Below are 19,501 nucleotides of genomic sequence, written 5' to 3'. Positions count from 1 at the left end.
ATAGTGTGAATATGGTCTATTGTTGAGTAGGCTTTACGGAATCCTGCCTGGTCCTTTGGTTGACGGAAGTCTAAGGTGTTCCTGATTCTATTTACAATTACCTTAGTAAATACTTTGTAGGCAACGGACAGTAAGCTGATCGGTCTATAATTTTTCAAGTATTTGGCGTCGCCTTTCTTATGGATTAGGATTATGTTAGCGTTCTTCCAAGATTCCGGTACGCTTGAGGTCTTGAGGCATTGTGTATACAGGGTGGCCAGTTTTTCTAGAACAATCTGCCCACCATCCTTCAACAAATCTGCTGTTACCTGATCCTCCCCAGCTGCCTTCCCCCTTTGCATAGCTCCCAGGGCTTTCTTTACTTCTTCCGGCGTTACTTGTGGGATATCGAATTCCTCTAGACTATTCTCTCTTCCATTATCATCGTGGGTGCCACTCTTACTGTATAAATCTCTATAGAACTCCTCAGTCACTTGAACTATCTCATCCATATTAGTAATGATATTGCCGGCTTTGTCTCTTAGCGCATACATCTGATTCTTGCCAATTCCTAGTTTCTTCTTCACTGCTTTTAGGCTTCCTCCGTTCCTGAGAGCATATTCAATTCTATCCATATTATACTGCCTTGTGTCAGCTGTCTTACGCTTGTTGATTAACTTCGAAAGTTCTGTCCTATTCTAGCTGTAGGGTTAGAGGCTTTCATACATTGGCGTTTCTTGATCAGATCTTTCGTCTCCTGCGATAGCTTACTGGTATCCTGTCTAACGGAGTTACCACCGACTTCTATTGCACACTCCTTAATGATGCCCACAAGATCGTCGTTCATTGCTTCAACACTAAGGTCCTCTTCCCTAGTCAAAGCCGAATACCTGTTCTGTAGCTTGATCTGGAATTCCTCTATTTTCCCTCTTACCGCTATCTCATTGATCGACTTCTTATGTACCAGTTGCTTCCGTTCCCTCCTCAGGTCTAGGCTAATTCGAGTTCTTACCATCCTATGGTCACTGCAGCGCACCTTCCTATTGAAAAATTTGTATGAGAAATTGAACGAGATGTATGCATGTCGTACAGATTTGACGAGAAATTGAACGAGATGTATGCATGTCGCACAGATTTGACGAGAAATGAACGATATGAAATGCATATTGAACGAACTCTCGTAGAAAACGAGCGAGATCTGTATGATGTGCTACGCAGACTTTTACGAAGTGCACGAGATTTATGCGATCTGCGATAAGAATGCGTAGAGCTTGTATGACACGTGTGCGATGAGTTGCGTAGACCTGACGAGATTATGTATGACATGTGTGAGGTGGTGTGTGATGTGTACGCACTGTAGTCGTATGAGGAACTTTACCTTTGTGGATGACTATGAATTGCATACAAAGTGTGTGTACTCAAGTCGTAGTGCATACAAAAGCTCATTAATGACAGTGAGATTTATGATGAGTTGTTTGTAGTACATGCAAGAGCGTGATCAATGTGCTGTATGATCACATTGAACCATTGTGACACATATATACCAGCATAAACTACAGAGCAAATAAGATGTTCAGAGTTCAACTTCTGGAATTTCATGCAACGAACACATATACATCCCCATCAAAGCTGCTGTCGGTACTTTTGATGCAATGATTTTCACTTGGGGACATATTCTCGGATGAACACTTATGGCGATACTACTGCCTTTGCATGACGCATTCCTCGACCAGCCAATAGGCACTAGATAGCACCATGATATTGTTGAAAGCTATCATCAGAGAATGAATCCTTTGTTCAGAGTAGATCTGCCTAAGATTTTATTGCAATATAGGAGTCAGGTACCATCAAAGTTTCATAATAAAATGCTATATGTTTGTTTGTGCATGCAATAAAATAATCTGGCAATGTGATTATAGCACACTGGAAACACTTCAAACAAGGACGAGTTGGCAAAGTTTATTGCAGGCAGTTTGATCAGTGACAAATTATGCATGCACTTTGTCACATCCTAATAATATTGCTTTGCATCAGAGATATCAGTCAGAAGTAGTAATGGGCGAACTTGAACCTGCATATTTTCCTAATAGCCAAGTGCGTCAACCATAATACTGTCAAATACAAATCCGCTAAGAGCATGTTAGTGCCTGTTTATGTCAAATTGTAGAAGGTAGGCATGAGATTGGCCATGCATGCCCACATATAAAAATAAAAAGCACAACCACAAAACAGTGTAATAGGTTGGTGAACAAATAGCCAAAATAGCAGTCAAAATCCATCGCACTTTGTCACAAATAAATAAGAAAATGTGGTAATAACAATAACAATCCCTAAAAATGTCATGTGATCAATTGTGGTCATGATCACAGTTACTGCTGTGAAAAATTATTTGCACTAAGTGTTTCACAACTTGCTAAGAGAGCTTGACCTAGTAAAAAATCCTCATATGTGCACAGCAGTGGCAAAAAACGAGATGAGCGTCGCAACTTGGTGACCATTATCTGCCTACATACTACACAAAACTGAATTTAAATTTAAAGGAGAAATGACAAAGCAGTTCGTGTGCCAATGATGGTTAAGCGCACTGCAATGCCCTGACATGTGTTGAAAGCTGACCTCCAAGCAACCAAAATGTAAGTGGCCCTACACTGAAGCAGAGTCTTTAAATGACGAACGTGTATCACATCCTGGCGTTCGCGGACGCAGTCACCAAATGAAAAACACCTTTGCAAATCGCAATCACGACGAATGTCACGCGCGCGCACACAGACAGAATGCGAGCAGTTTCCGAAAGCGCTCACGAAAGACTGTACGGACGTTCCTACGCGTTCGACGCATATCAGAAGCGCGCGCGTGCGCGCACACGCACACACACAAGCACAAAAGGCGAGCAGTTTCCGAAAGCACTCGCCAAAGACGGTACGGATGTTTTTACAAGAAAGCAAATCCCGCCGGCGTGGCACCATTTCCCGAAGCACAATCAACACCACTCATTAACAGTACACATCCGTAGAACGGCGCACAACAAGCCTCAACAAAGTATACACCACTCGACGCCAAATCTGTCGTCGATTACGCCGCTGAGAATCACGAACACCTTCTAACATTCACAAACCAAACGACGATGTGCTGCGAACTTCAAACAGATTTTACGGCCCTGTCCGGTTGATAGGGCTGCTCCACAGGTTGTCCTCGCTGTTGAAAGCACTGTCAGCAAAGTTGTTGAAAAAGGTTGCCTAAAACACGCAAGAACATTGAAATAATACGCCTGTACTACCCACGCTACCCATGCGATCACGGTTACCGGAACCACAGACGGCGAAGTAAACAAAAGACGTCATTTCCCCTCATTTCGGACCGAGACCTATAATTACTTTCTCAGTGGCACGACTCGTCCTTTCGAGTAAGGCGCGACTTGTTCCTGGGACTGTGAGGGCGCTGCAGTCGAGCTCTGCACCAAGCACTCCGTGGCACCAAGTGAGCGGTGCTGCTCTGCTGACATGTGCACGTTAGTTGCGGGTGTTTGCGCTTCTTGTGCTGTAGCCGATTTTATTTTCTCACTGCGTGTGCCTGGTCACTGTCCTCGTGCACGTGGCTGGCGGTCGAGGTCTTTTGCGTCCGGTCCAAGTTTTGCGCTCACGGAGACGCCAGTACCGGCGAAGTGTGGGTCACCGAGCGTTAAGTATACCCCATGCAAGCGATCTTGCACGCGACAGCGACAAGCGACGCGATGGAGATGGCTGTCGCGTTCGCTCGTCGCCTACAAGTTGCACCCCATGCGAGCGATGACTTCGAGCGACGTCTCCCTAGTGTTGCCGGTATGAGGGCAGCAATATAGGCGCCGAAACTAGCGTGACGCGTGCTTAATTAACTTAAGTTGGTGTATTTTACTGTAAAAAGCAGCATAAAATATTTCTGAAAGTCTTGCAGTAGGTTCTTATCCTTGCACCTATAAAAATTCAATTGTTTGCTTGTTCCGTGCGACAATCGGAAGTACTGGAGTTATGTACATCCAGTTCCGGCTTTGCGCTATTGGCTAGTCGCTCATAGCACTTCCGGGCGACGAGCGACGAATTCTAGATTTGCAAAACCGAGCGATCGCGCGACAAGACCGAGCGATCTGTTCAAGCGACGGCCCGATCCGTCGCGCGAACCCGTCGCTCGTCGCTGTCGCGCACAAAATCGCGCTAATGGGGTAGGCCCACTTTTTTTTCATCTCATTCCTTTCTTCGGACCTGCACCCCCAGGTATGGTGTCTGTAAAATATTATACTTCAGCTTAAACAACAACAGAAAGAAATAACGGCTGCTTTATTCAGCGAGCACCATGTAAATGCCGAGTGCCGCGACAAGCACCCATAACCGTGCCAAGCTATAGCAGACGACGCTCGGACGCTTGGCGCGGAGGTCGATGGCAGCGCTGCGGTGGCGTGAACGGTAGCGGGCTAAATGGTGCGCATAGGCTAGGAGTTGTGGTACTTAAAGAGGATCTATAAACGTTATTGCGGCGGCCCGGGCGGTCGATGTGGTACTGATCGTTTGATCATATTTACGCGGTGCGTAGAGACTTGGTAGAGAACATGTGCTCCTTTTTTGTGTGAATTAACGATCACTAAGCCCTGGGTCCTGTGCAATGCTATTAGCTCGCTGTATGTTTCTTGCGGTGCGCCGTTGTTGATTATCGTAGTGCGGTCCACACGCGCTTTCTTTGTGCCCGGCTCATGAGAAGTGTTGTACTCTCGCCGCTCCCGCATCGGCTCACAGTGCACGGAAGAATGTGTTGATAGTTGTGCTATCGCGTGCTGTAGTTCACCGCAATTCAACACTACGCTGGACGGACTGTTGGTGCAGTCGATGCGGCGTGAACGGACACGACGGAGCGCTCGCCTCAGAAGGTAAGTCGGGCGCCTAGCGCATTCTTATGGTTCATGTAGTGTACATACCTTGTCATGCGCAGCAGAAGATGATTAGTACAGCTACAAAAACAGTGACAGTGATTCCCTAATGTTCGTTCGATATCGTAGTGCACATTTAGCAAAACGTTTCACGAAAATTACCCCGAGATTGATGTTGTTAAGAGCTTCATCTATTTATTTTCTTTTTGTTATGAAGTATGCTAGCGTCGGGGCATCGCTTGGTCTGAACGGGCACAAAAATTCAAGCAGGGAATGTCACTGCTTCTGTACGCAATTCCTCAGCAAGAAATCGTATAGACAATTCTATAAGTACGTTGATGTGTTGTGCAAATGTTTTCACAGCTAACGTCAACGCGCGACGGCATCCAAATGATCTGACTCGTGAGAAGATTTTAGCTGGTATGCAAACTTTGATGCTTATAGGTTGTCGCAAGACAACCTGTATTTCTTGTGTTTAGTGTGCTGTTTGTTTTCGTGCCTTTGACACGTTTAATAACCGCCTGTGATGTAAGAATGAAATATTTATTTGTCTAAGCGGATGCAGCTTCTTGTAGCTGGCTGTACGAGAGCTTTCCACAATTTGACGCGATGTTGTTAAATCACAAGTTTGCAGATTCAGCAGTGATTAGAATAAGCTGAACATTTATTGTTTAGGGATGTCACAATTTCCTGAGACGGAGGCATCTGTGCACCACAAGGGAGACTGCGGCACTATGCAGCCTGAACAGCACGACAAAGCATCTGATCTGCCTGCTTTGACAAGGTACGTACAAAACGGTCACAGCCATTTATGTTTTCTAGGTTCTATTCGTGTATTTGGTACCTGCCAACTTTCCCGATTAGTTTTTGCTTTTCCAAGTGTGCTGTTTGTGTACAGCGTGTCAAGGTAAATAATGGTTAATAATGTATGCATAGAAAAATGTGGGCGCTGAGAGAAAGCTTTAGGAAAGTGCGTGCTGTCTTTCCAACACAGGATTTCTGTCTAGAATTTTTGCAAAATATGAAGTGCAGAGGCTGGCAGGTTTGGTAAACAATGTTCAACACTTTTGCTTTAGATTTTAATGTAGCCAGTTCATTATCTGTCCCTAGTATAGCATAGCGTCAAGTTTGAAGCTGATATCTAATGTCACGCCAGTTGCAGGATGTAATAACGTGGTATCACAAACTGCTTGTTACGCATGTCAGTCAACATGGTGCAGTGGTCACAGGTGCGAGTATAACCGAAAGCTGGGCATTCTTTGCCCTTCTGCACGTGATGTGGGATAGAGCTTGAACTATGCTATAGTGGCACCATCTCCCTCACCTTTTCTTCCTCATTATTCTGTTAACTTGCAGTAAAATGCACAACTTCTAGAGGCTTAATTATGGTGTCTGCTGAACTTAGCTGTTGTGAATTTCAGTAGTCTGGGGTACCCTCAAAGCCATGCTGTACTTTGCATGCATTTTAAAATGGTCAATTTGGAATATGTGATTGGCTGTGGCATTCTCAGAGAAACAAGGCCTCTTGTGAATAATGCATACATGCATTATTCGCATTTTCTAATACTCTTTCAAGAAGCAGCCTATAGGCTGCTCCCCGAAGAAGTGACCACCTTTGCTTACCCTATGGGGCAGTCTGGTCCAGTTTACTTAACCTGTCTGCCATCTATGCACGAGGAGGCCAGAAGCGAAAAAAAGGGACCTTCGATTAATGTTTTTGCACAGATGGCTCATACATTGCACTTTTCTTATCTTGCAGGCTTTGTTAACTCAAAGCTTTCTATGGGCGAATATCAGCATTGCATTCCTATTTATACCTAATAAGAATTACTTTGTTCATAGTGTCACTTTTTATATTATACTCTTGTGAGAATAAGCTCACTTGTTTTAATGCAGATGTGGCTGGGCCTGCAGAAAGAGTGTAAGCAGACTACTGTGTTGCTGATCAGTGCTGGTGCTGATCTCTTTGTCTGAGTTGGCCTCACAACGTCCAGGTGCCACTGTGCTTTGCTTCATTGACAAGGTAATATGATATAGACACCTTGCACCTCAGTATCAGTTTTGAGAAATATGCTAAGACACAAGGGTTGGCCTTGGTGATAAATACACTCGTGTTCTTTTTTAAAGCGTTCTTCTTGCAGTGTTCCTCATGTACATGTTTTCAAAAGATGCTTAAATGCAAACCGCCATGGAACTTGTTTATGCCTTAAAGTAGCACTCTTTCACCAAAAGAAAAGCCTTATTTAATGCACAATTCATAAGAAAGGTGTGGAAGTGACAGGACATAAGTCTAACAACCATCCAGTTTTACTGCTTGCACAGCACTATAAAGCGAGAGGTGAAAGGGCAAGAACAGATAAATCGAAAATGCATGTTGCTCACACAACCGCGAAAAGGACACATGGCATGGCTACTATGACGCTTGTTTTACAATGATAAATAAGCAGTCTTGCTATATGATAGTCCACTGGAGGTGGAGCCAACTTGCAGATTCCCTGTCACACATATAAGGAAATCTTAACGAATTTCGCCAGCACTATGGTCCTTATACATTGCCACGGTTGCACAGTTTTCAAACAAAATACTGCAAGTGAGCTTTGCACTACCAAGTGACCACGAAATGACCTGAGCATTCAGTTAGCATGGTTGCAAATCCAGTCATTTATACATTGGCCTGTTTTGCAGACGTAGTGTCTACTGCACGACAGTGGTATTTAATATCCATCAACACCCCTGTGCTCTACGTACTCTTTCTTGCGTGCTTTTTTTTCACAGGTAGTGGAAGATTACTTGATTCCAGAACAATTTGGTTTGTTCTACACATGATAGTGAACTTGCCAGTCTTATATTAAACATGGAATTGGGTAGAAAGATGTGGTATTTCTTATGGTGCCCTGGTGCATTCAGCTTGTGCAGATGCTTCAAGCTTGTATTAACAAAAATTGGGATGAAGCCATAGGAGGAGAGTTGTAAAAGTGGAACGAAAGCCTCCTGATAGATATGCTGAGTTGTGCTGCTGTGCACACTTATTGGTTATCCCTACTGGGTAATGCTGTTAGGGTTATGGATGCTTTGACACTGTAGGGCCTACAAGATGGCTAGCATTACAGAACACATTAAAACGACTGTAGGGATGCGTGTCGTGCTATGGTATCATAATTGGCCCACAAAGTGACCACCTTTGCTTACACTATGTGGTAATCTGGCCCAGTTTACTTAACCCGACTGCCATCTATGCATGAGAAGGGACTAAAAAAATGAAGGGACCTTCGATTAATGTTCTTGTAAAGATGGCCCATACATTGCATTTTTCTTATCTTGCAAGCTTTGTTACTTAAAGCTTTCTATGGGCGAATATGAGCATTTCATTCTTATTTTTACCTAATAAGTATTGCTTTGTTCACAGTGTCACTTTCTATATTTACCGTATTTACTCGCATAATGATCGCACTCACGTAATGATCGCAGCCCTGAATTTTGTCGTCCAAATGCGATTTTTTTTTTATTTCCTGTGTTGATCACACTCCGAACTTGCCGCAGCGATCTGTCATGTGCCAAGTCCAGCTATTAATGATCGCGCTTACCATCTGTCGAATGCTACGCGAACAACTCTTCAAGACAAACCAAGCAGTCTGCACGCACCAAACATTCTTAAGCAGATGCCCGATTTCATTCCTTTCATCACTTTCCGCACTTCCATGACAAAAAAGCTACAACCAAAATTGCCTTTATTATGTGTAGGCTTTGTAATGGTTGTGGTCAAGAACAACAAAAAAGGCACCTTTCGATTCTTCTCATCTGCACTCGTGGGCACGCAACAAATCTTGTAACACTTGTAACACAGCTAAGATATTCGCCCACCCTTAGCGGAAACGTGCTGTATTAGGATAGTAGTGAAGACAAATGCCGCAGTTTCCGCAGCATGCCCGCCGTGTCTTTCTATGTCACTGGCAGCTAAGCGCGCCCATCTGTTTCTGCCCCCTCATAGTGGACATGGCTACAGTATTGCCACAGACTTACTGGTATTAATGATATTATTCATTCCGGATACGGAAGAAACTGTTTCAATGCATGTAACGTACTCACGAGAAAAAAAAAATCGCATTCGGCGCATTTGGTGTGTTCAGCTTGCTGCGCCGGCCGCCATTTTTGTTTTGGTGTTCCGCACTACACTCAGTGGCAGCCACCTATTTGTTGACCTGTTGCCATCTCGCAGCAAACGCGGGATAAAAAAATTCTTTTTGCGGGAAATTTAACCGGCGTAATGATCGCACATCTGAATTTGCGACCATTTTTTTTACAAAAAAGTGCGATCATTATGCGGGTAAATACGGTACTCTTATGACACCAAGCTCACTTGTTTTAATGCAGGTGTGGCTGGGCCTGCAGAAAAGCTGTAAACAGACTGCAGTGTTGCTGATCAGTGCTGATCTCCGCGTCCGAGTTGGTCCCACAATATCCAGGCACCACGGTGCTTTCACAAGGTACAGTGGAACCCCGTTCATACGTTTTTCACCGGACCGGGGGAAAAAAACGTAACAGCCGGGAAAACGCAACAGTGAGGAAAGCTCCGAAAATGAATGAAAAAAGTGCAGCTTCAACTGTAGACAATTTATTTCCACAGAGTGCGCTTAGGACTTAAAAAAGTCTAGAATGGTGGCTTGCCGTTTCATTCGCTCGCTATAAATCGCCACACGTTTCTCAATACCCTGGAAGGCCGCATTGCTGTCAGCGTCGCTGTGAGGTGCGACGTACCTGCGGAGGAGGTCCAAAGCCGCGACGGCTTCTCCAAAGCTAGGATTTGGCAACTCCCCGGCATCATGCGGCTCGTGCTCCTTGTCGTCACCGCGCCATGGCAATGGCAACGGACGAACGAATATCCGCGGGAAATTTTGCCCTCTTTGGTGTAATCATGCTAACGTGCTAACGATTGTTTAGTATTGCTGCGGAGAACGCGCGTCCGAGCAGCGCGGCGTGGGAGAAACGTAAACAAGAGAGGAGAGCAGGCCCGATAGGCGGAGCAACGCCACGAGCAACGCCAACTTCCGGTTTCACTTTAGCTTCACAAAGAGTGACGTCAGGGCCTCTCCCGAGTTTCCTTCCTCCGTGAGTCGACCCGTCCAACAACCAAGCGGTGACCGTAATCACAGTGATGATAGTAAAATCATTTTTCACGAATGGCCACTTAGTGGCGGCCTCATGCGGCCTCTCGAACTGGCGTGCGGCTTCTTGCAGCCAGTTCCATAGCCAAGCCCGGCCAAGCCCAGCCAAAACTCGTCAAAAGCCAAAATGGCGGTTGGAGCGCGTTGTCTACTTTAGCCCAGGCGGGTTCGCGGTGCTAAGTTGCGACGTATCATGCAGGAACGTTTTCACAGCTACAACGTAACAGCGGGGTTCCTTATACATTGGATCCTATGGAAGCTATGCCGGGACCGGATGAAAACGACGTAGCAGCCGGGAAAACGCAGCAGTGAGGAACGTAACAGCGGGGTTCTACTGTAATATGATATGGACACCTTGCACCTTAGTATCAGTTTTGAGTTTGACTTTTGATAAATATTTAAGAAGACACAAGGGTTGGCCTTGGTGATAAATACACTCGTGTTCTTTTTTTAAAGTGCTCTTTCTGCAGTGTTCCTCATGTACATGTTTTCAGAGGATGCTTACACTCCTTAAATGCAAACTGCCATGGAGCTTGTTTAGGCCTTAAACTAGAACTCTCACCAAGAAAAAAGCCTCATTTAACGCACAATTCATAAGGAAGGTAAGGAGATGACCGCCAGTGTCTAACAACTATCCAGTTTGACTGCTTTCCCAGCAATATCAAGTGAGAAGCGAAAGGGCAAGAACAGATAAATCGGCAATGCATGTTGCTCGCACAACTGCGAATGCGACACGTGGCATGGCTACTATGAATGCTGGGGTGCGATCGGAGGTGGTTGTTCGGCGTGTTCGTTCGGTTACTGGCGCGCGCGATTGACCTACTCCGCGCCTACGTCGCCAGCCGCGGGGCGCAGCTGGCGCCTTTTAGAACTGCATAGTCACACTCTGTAGTCGTGATGATCATGACCACGGTTTCGTTCGCAGCGGTGAACTGTGGCAAGTAGCACTTTCATTGTGACTTGGTGCATGCACGCAGTCTCACAAACATGATGGCTATCGAGGACAATAATTGTACTGTGGCCTGCACGCTGGCATCCGATCAGCCAGTTACATTGAGTTTGTAGAACAATTTGTTACAGCCAGCTCAATGGTGAAAAAATTATCGGGATGGACCCGTGGTAGCGAATAGCACGTTTCTGATAAAAGATGTGACCAAGTCTTGTGCTATTACTGCACTGCAGAGGAGTACTTCCTCAAGGCCCTTGCCACTACGAGCAGTATAATCAGTCGTGAATTGACATTTGCAGCTCCCATACTGCTTATGTGTGAAATAGAAACAGGATTTCTGGATTAATTCAGTATAAAAGTGTGTTTGTGTGAACGTTTGTTCTTTATTTTCATACCCTTAATAATTCAACATTCCGTTAATTCAGAATTTTGGTCCAGTCCTGTGAAATTTCAATGAATGAGCTTTTACTGTATACACCCCTTCTTTCACCGCGTGTTTAATTTGAGCTCACTGGGTTGCTGCAAGAACTTTTTTCAGCCTCAAGGGTAAGATTTCTAGCTCAGACAAAGCAGCTCCTTAAGGATGCAAGAAGTTTTACTGTGGTTTTCTACTGTTCCCATCTGCTTCCCTAAACTTCTTCTCAAATGTAAAGAAAATCTAGTATATCCCGTACGAAAGGTGCTTGTCGCTGACTGTGGGATTAAATGTGGTGAATCTTCTGAGCTAGAATTGTCCCTGGCCCATTATCAGTGAATCTTCATTGACTAGGGCTTTCCTACAGCCAGGATGTAAACTTTGAACCTTTTGCATATATCTTAGTTTTATCCTTGAGTGCCATCACTGTGTCTGGCAACCTAGTTTCCCTTAATAACTGTTACCTTTTTTATCCATTATTTTGGGAAAAGATACTGTTTCTGAAAGCATATATGCTATTTTTTTATTTGAGTAACTAATCTCTTGCAATTTTCATCTTTCGTAGGTTCACAATCGAAATGGGTTATTTATTTGTGCTAGTAAGTGGATGTGGGTAAACCAAGCCAAAACGGACAGCACGTTTGCCAGGGAGATTGCCCGATGCTTGTGGCAGGCACATGAATTAATCCACAGGAGTGTTACGAGCAAAATATGTATGCGAAAGCTAAAGGAAGGTGGTGAGGCCAAGCCAGCGTTGACACCACAAAAACTTGGTGCATATCTAAGTAAGTAGACCCTGTCCTGCTAGCTCATGTTTTCATAAGGATTGCAAAGTGTTTCGAAGTTAAAGGAGTAATGCCTATCACACAGTGCTTCTTCTGCACGAATATAATGGGCTGTCGGTAAGATCGGGTTGTATTGAGGTGATCTCTCATATGGGCCGACACAGTTTACATCTACACATCAGGGGCATGCATAGCTGTATGCGTATATTTAGTGCTGTGCTCTAGCTCACTAACAAAAACTATCATTTAGTTTCTATAGTGGTATTAAAGGTGCATTAATCTTTCCTATAAACAATTCTGCACTGGCATCTATGCAGTGTTTTCCGTCTGCATATTCCGCAGTGCGGTAGCAAAGAGCTGTGCTATCTGTGTATTCACTTGCATGAGCTTGTTATACTTGTTCATTTAATGTAAAATACTTGTGGAAAAGTATTAGACTATTTCTGTGGTCTTGTATTGCAATTCTGCAGCCATTTATATTGTTTGTAAAACACGAACATTTAACAGAGACAGGAGCAAGACAATGCGAGGACGAGCACTTGCTTTCAACTGCTGTGGTTAATGTTCATATATCAATTTACATAGGTAAAAAACTCGTAAGCCTCCGTGTTTTCTTTTTCCTGTTTCTCTGTGAGATTTTCACGCTTTACTCAATATCATGCAAGAACCAGCCCATTCAGTTATGCAGTGGAGCCACCTATTGTGCATGTCAGTTCCAATGGCTTGTTAGAATCTAACAGTGCCGGCTGCTTTGTTTACATTTTTTTGCAGAGGCATACGAGCACTTTGTTTCAAAAACACCAAGCACCGTGGATACAGAGGCAAGGAGGCTGAAGGACCTGAACAAGCACCTGGCCACCATGCTTCGGGATGCAAAATAAAGATGGTTTGTGTTAATTGTGGGCCCTAAAAAGTGTCCTCTTTGTCTCCGAGCTGGCACATCGGCCGACTCACATGATAGAAATTAACTCGCTGTAATGTTGGCAGTAGATGTTACTGTGTGGAACTTCACCAAAAATATTGCATGAACAAAAGAACTCATTCAACACAAATGAGAACACTTGTAGAATGCAGCTAAACAAGAATAGTGTCATTTTGCATAGCTGAACGAGAATATTTTCATGTAGCATACACAAACGAGAACGATATCGTTGAGCATAGACGTGCGAGAACTATCTCGTCAAGCATAGCTATGCGAGAATAATCTCGTTTAATGTACCCATACGAGAACGATCTCGTTCAGTGACGATGTCCTCTCGTACACATGTGACATACGACATTGTTGAGTCTACGGAGCAATAATAGCGTAGAGAAGTTCTCGTACAATTCTCATACATATTTTTTGATGTGCGTGAGCACGTCCACATCTTGTATGATGCCAGGGTTAGCGCAGAGTATGAAGTCCATTTCATTTCTAGTCTCCTCCACGTCCACTTTCGGCTATCTCGCTTGCGGAAGACGGTATTCATTATCCACATATTATTCTGTTCCGCAAAATCTACTAATAACTGTCCCCTGCTATTCCTAGTGCCTATTCCATATTCCCCCACTGCCTTGTCTCCAGCCTGCTTCTTGCCTACCTTGGCATTGAAGTCGCCCATCAGTATGCTGTATATTGTTTTGACTTTACCCATCGCCGATTCCACGTCTTCATAGAAGCTTTCGACTTCCTTGTCATCATGACTGTATGTAGGGGCGTAGACCTGTATAACCTTCATTTTGTACCTCTTATTAAGTTTCACAACAAGACCTGCCACCCTCTCGTTAATGCTATAGAATCCCTGTATGTTACCAGCTATGTTCTTATTAATCAGGAATCCGACTCCTAGTTCTCGTCTCTCCGCTAAGCCCCGGTAGCACAGGACGTATGTACGTGCCCGCTTTTTAGCACTGTATATGCTTCTTTTGGCCTCCTAACTTCACTGAGCCCTATTATATCCCATTTACTGCCCTCTAATTCCTCCAATAGCACTGCTAGACTCGCCTCACTAGATAACGTTCTAGCGTTAAACGTTGCCAGGTTCATATTCCAATGGCAGCCTGTCCGGAGCCAGGGATTCTTAGTCAATAGACACTTTTTATAGACTAGTCAATAAAAAGTCTGAGTCCATATAGACTTTCTATAGACTCATGGCCATACACTTTTTATGTACTAGTCAATAAAAAGTCTGAGTGTATAGACTGTATATACTGTCTATAGACAAGTTCTACTTTTGTAGACTAATGTCTATAGAATGTCTATAGACTATATACTATTCCTATAGACCAGTCTAAAGACTGTCTATAGACTTATGGCTATACACTTTTTCTCTATATCTGACTCTATAAAATGTCTGAGTCTATAGACTATCTATAGATCAATGAAAATTCACGTTTGTAGACAAATGCCCGCAGAATGTTTATAGACAAAAGTGTATAGGGTTATACAGTTCTATTTTTGTAGACTGAAGTCTATAGAATCTCTATAGACAAATGTCTATAGACTATCTATAGACATTTTTAACACTTCAGTCTACAAAAGTAGAACTATATATACAGTTCTACTTTTGCAGACTGAAGTCTATGGAATGTCTATAGACAAATGTGTATAGTCTATAGACATTCTATAGACTTCAGTCTACAAAAACAGAACTTTATAATGCTATACACTTTTTTCTATGACATTCTGCAACTGTTTGTCAACAAACTTGACTTTTCATTAATACATAGGCAGTCTATAGACACAGACATAGACAAGTCTACAAAGAGTGTATAAGGCCATAAGTCCATAGCTATCTGCTATCTACAAGTTAGCTTACATTTTTGTTTACATGTGGTAGCAAAAAATTTTGAATGTATTTATGTATGTGCACCTGTGTCTTTTCATCTGCTCTTATGCATTAATGTTAGTAGAATAATAATGCTCCTGAACCAGCTGTACTTTCATATATGTTGCTTAAACAGAAAGAATTGAAATCATGCAGTGCAAAAAAGAAAACCCATGCACCGGCAATGAATTAACTGGTTTTATTGCACGATATAATAGATGCATTTCTTAACATGCATGTATTATTCGGCTGGCCTTTACCTTTGTGTCATTAGACCCAAAGGTGATGCAGGTGTATGCTGCAAGTAAGTTAGTAGATGCAGCAATATGAGAAAAAAATAACTCATATTGAATAGGTTGTGGTTTGCCCACCTCTTACTCGAGAAATAGTTGGTCCGCCACTGGGTGTCATGACGTCATAATCAAAACGAGAGATGGACCGACAAGCAAACGACGTTTAGAGCTGCTATAGATCTGCCGTTGTAGTAGCCTTCCCTAAACAACCATTTATCTACATTAGCGTACTGGCGTTGTAAATAAGCTTTTTATGTCATATGTCTAACAGTGGCTCACAAACTTTCGTTCTCGGCTCTACATCGCCGACTGGCCTGCACACTTACGCGAGTGCGTTCGCTGATAGCAAACGCCGACTCTTGATGCCTTTGGAAGGACAAAGATAGGCGGTGTTCTGTGAAGGTGAATTACGATATTAGGTTCGGGCGTCCGACTTTGAGCTTAGTTGGGTATAATTTCTCACAGTACTGCGGCGATGAGGCCGGAAGAGAAAATCGCAGTTCTTCAAAGGCGTCGTGCTATTGCAATACCGTCGGCGTTTACGTACGTGTCAACAAAGTAGGCGGTTTTTCTGCACAAGCGCGGCGTTAACGTAACGCCGTGTACAAGCATGGCGAGGAGAGGGGCCTTCCCATTACTCACGTGCCGAAGGTTGTGCGACAAATGCGGTGGTGTGCCCAGCTAAGCCTTCACGTGCGTCGCCGGTATCTATGCGGGAAAGCCACGGGCAGCGCAGTATCTGGCTGAAATGGCAGCGAGGCCGCGAGTAGTTTCCGTATCGGAAGGCACTCCTCTCTCTCCGCGCGGCAGCACCCTCACCTAACTGGCGTTGATACAGAGTCGAAAGGTTCCGCCGGAGCGAACATTTATTTATGATAACAGAAATCCCACTGGAGATACCCTTGGCGCATTCTGTCGAGGTGAACAATGCTTTCTCTGTACGGCGCGTCGCCGAGCACGCGAGAAAACGGAAAAGATTGGGAAAAGGGCGAACTAGCTATGAGGCTCAAGACCGCTGTAGACGGTGAAACATCATCTGCACATGTGCCAGACAAATGCATAGAAGTAATGGTGTTCAATCTGTGAAATTTCCAATTCCAATCAAATACGAATACTAAAGAAAAATCACTTTCGGATATCAAATCGAATGTCATTATTATGTCATTTCAACTAAATTTGCGTGGAACCCATTTGGTGAAAGAATATGGCTTACGGAGAAGCTCGTGTACGAGAAGCAACTGCAGGCAGGTATGTGTCGCACCATCATAACGACACGGACTCAGGCGTGGAGAATCGTTTGTTGAAGGAGAAAATTGTTTTACGGCAGCAGCGCCTATTGTTCTGAAACAACGCAAGCGCAAAGATAATGTTCAAATAGAACCGTGCTTTGCTTCACTGAAAACAGCAAATTAGTATACCATATTTCTCGGTGCGCAGACGTGTTTTCCCTCCAAAAAAATTTCGTCGGTGCGTCTCACAGAACGGTGCGTACTATGCATGCATAAAAGCAAGCCTGCTGGCACGACAAATGCACGCGTCTCTTTTTCGCGAACGCAAGAAACCGTGCGAGGCCGTGAGAGAAATCGCATCTTGCTTCAAAAGTGAAGCGACCGCGGCGACAGATGCCAGCTCGCCGTGGGTGCGGCCAGGGCCGTAGTGGAGGCGCCTCTGGGACTGCACGAGTTTTTATTTTCTTTTTCAATCGAGACGTTAAACCCACAGGTCTAATGTATTAAAGAAGAAAAATGCGTGACAATTTTTCACTGCGACGTTGTGGTGCCCGACATCTGCCCGTTAAAAGAAAGACCACCGCTTGTCGGTCATCATCATCCTATGCGATTAGGTGTCGGCTGCCTCGGCGCTTCCGGAGGATATTGCGCTTTTGTGTGCGTTCCGAGCGTGGCGTGTTTGTCTGTTGACCCCGAGCACGCCCCGGCGCAGAGACGGCATCCTTCCCTCACCTCGTGGTTCCAACTTCTTAACGCACATTTCGTATAGTGACTGTGAAATCACTTACAAAGGCAAAACTCCTATTCTCGCGTCTAATTGGGCAATTTACTTTATTAAACTATAAAGCGAGAACAAGATGGCACCAGTTTGACGTGTCCCAATTTCTAAGCGTTCTAAAAATTGTGCCGCTCGACACTGCATACTGTGCAGTTGGCGGCTTAAATATTCATCATCAGCTTATTTTATGCATATCAAGATAACATAAAGCAAACAATGCCCTGCAAGATACGAACGGTGCTTATAGCAAAATATAATTGCTATTCCTCATAACAGGAAACAGTTACTTTCAATAAATAAATGATCAGGTAAAAATAGTGGGATGCTGCTTTGACCGAGGTACGAATCCCAACATGGAAAAAGGACGGCGGTTTATTGCCTCGGCAGCAGGTGATCACAACGGCGCTGCGTGCGTCCTTCGAGCCTCCTCGCCGCCACCGGCGGTGACGCCGAAGTCCGCACACTCTCCAACAAACAGAGGGCGAAAAAATCGACCGCGCACCGCTGCTAACAGAAGCGGCATAGTAGGTTCACTTCGGGATGCTTACGTTAGTTCCAATATGGTTCCAGCATTTCCCGCTAGAGGTGCCGTAATAAGCGCAATTTTATTTTACAAACTTTCTCTTACAATTACCGAAGCATTTTTGTTACATAAGAAAGAGGGCAAAATTATCATTGCTAATAAGCTATTGTACTCTTTGTTAGTAAGTTTGTTGTTTCTTTGTCACTATAAACGCAAATGGACGTCAGACTCTGAGTTTTGCAAGACGCGTAGCGCCACCTGCCGGTGCGAAGAGGCAGTAATTGAGTAGCGCGAAGCCCGACTCCCTTGCTAAGTTGCCTATGCAGCTAGCGACTGCGAAACAACGATTTAACTAGATTTTGGTCCATATTGCGAGTGTTTTGCGCATTTAACGCCCAGACAGAGAGTTATGAATTTCTACGCTAGTCGGACGCGCCGACGAACTGCCATAAAGCGCTTGCTGGCTCACTTTTCTGACTGATGGCGGAAACGACGGCAACCGCGATAGCTCCGCGTGCTACGAAGAAACGCCGCAATCGACGCTACTGTTGTGTTGTAAATTGCCATGAACGTGAAGGACGGAATAACAACGTTCATTTTTACCGATTTCCATCGCGATCGTATGAAGAGGAAACGCGAGAGCGCTGGATACGGGCAGTTCAACCTGTTGGGTAATCGGATTACTTGCATTCCCCACAACACAGCGGTTCACATGAGAAAGTGCGACAATTTTGTTCTTCTGTAATTGTGTTGCGTAGCCCTGACGGAGGACCGTGGTAACCAAGCGAAAATTCAAGAATTTGCAGCCGCCACTTCGCTGGTAACAGAAAAAAACAACGTTGCGAACCATCTTGCTTTGTGCCATCGATATCTCCACTTTTTAACAGACATCCGCCTTCCGCTTGACTCAACAAGTGGAACAGAGAGATTTGGCAGGTCAGCTTAACCAAGCATTTTGGTTCGTTTGTGAATTCAAAATCCTGTTCTAGAGCATCGTTGTATCGCGAGCTCATTTCTACTTTCGGTATTTTGTATGTCCTGCGCCGATACAACAAGCACGCTTCGCAATGTGCTGAGCCTACTCGACGCGCATTTTTCAAATGTGAGCAATGAAGTTGCTGTAGGAGCACTGAACGAGTAATTGCGAAGTAACGCACGTGTGTAAAGAAAAAAAAAATGTCGCGTTTATTTACATTTATTTGTGCGCGCTTGTTGCTCAGCGTCTGCGAAAAGTTCAAATTACGGCACGAGCGATGCTGTAGCTCCTGCGAGAAAGAAAGATGCAGCGCGTAGGCACTGTAGGAAGCTTCCTTCGTTATGATCGCACGCTGTTTGCTGCCTTGGAAAACGTTTTCCGTTTGCTGCCCTGGAAAAGGCTATAAAAGGATTTACTTTCTGTAAATAATTGCGAGACAAAACATTACGATAAAATGCATAAAAATGTAGGAGATACTTGAGTCTTGTGTTCAGGACATATTCAATATGAACCAATTTGAAATGCTTATATTTTTATGCTGATATGCCTATAAACAAACCTGATTCTCTTGTACTTGCGAGTTGCAGCACGCCGAAATAACATTTGAGACTTTATTTTATATTGTACACTTACTTCGCACTGCTGAGCTTCCTTTCCGAAGCGTGGATGGGTGGAAGACGCTTTCCAGGTCCTTGATTTTTAGGAAACCGT

The 19,501-nt window shown here is 44.3% G+C and overlaps 1 long non-coding RNA gene across 1 annotated transcript; it reads left to right on the top strand.

Annotated features, from left to right (window-relative positions):
- Window positions 1-1,372: 1,372 nt before the first annotated feature.
- LOC129382814 (uncharacterized) lies at window positions 1,373-13,081 on the top strand. The gene is made up of 6 exons (XR_008610846.2): window positions 1,373-4,873; window positions 5,549-5,657; window positions 6,770-6,896; window positions 9,245-9,357; window positions 11,965-12,184; window positions 12,956-13,081. It is a non-coding gene; the product is annotated as an uncharacterized lncRNA (long non-coding RNA).
- Window positions 13,082-19,501: the final 6,420 nt, after the last annotated feature.

This window comes from Dermacentor andersoni, chromosome 6, assembly GCF_023375885.2.
Source record: "Dermacentor andersoni chromosome 6, qqDerAnde1_hic_scaffold, whole genome shotgun sequence".
In the NCBI taxonomy this organism is placed as follows: domain Eukaryota; kingdom Metazoa; phylum Arthropoda; class Arachnida; order Ixodida; family Ixodidae; genus Dermacentor; species Dermacentor andersoni.
Note: the sequence above shows the minus strand (reverse complement) of the source record. Positions and strands in the feature narration are given on the sequence as shown.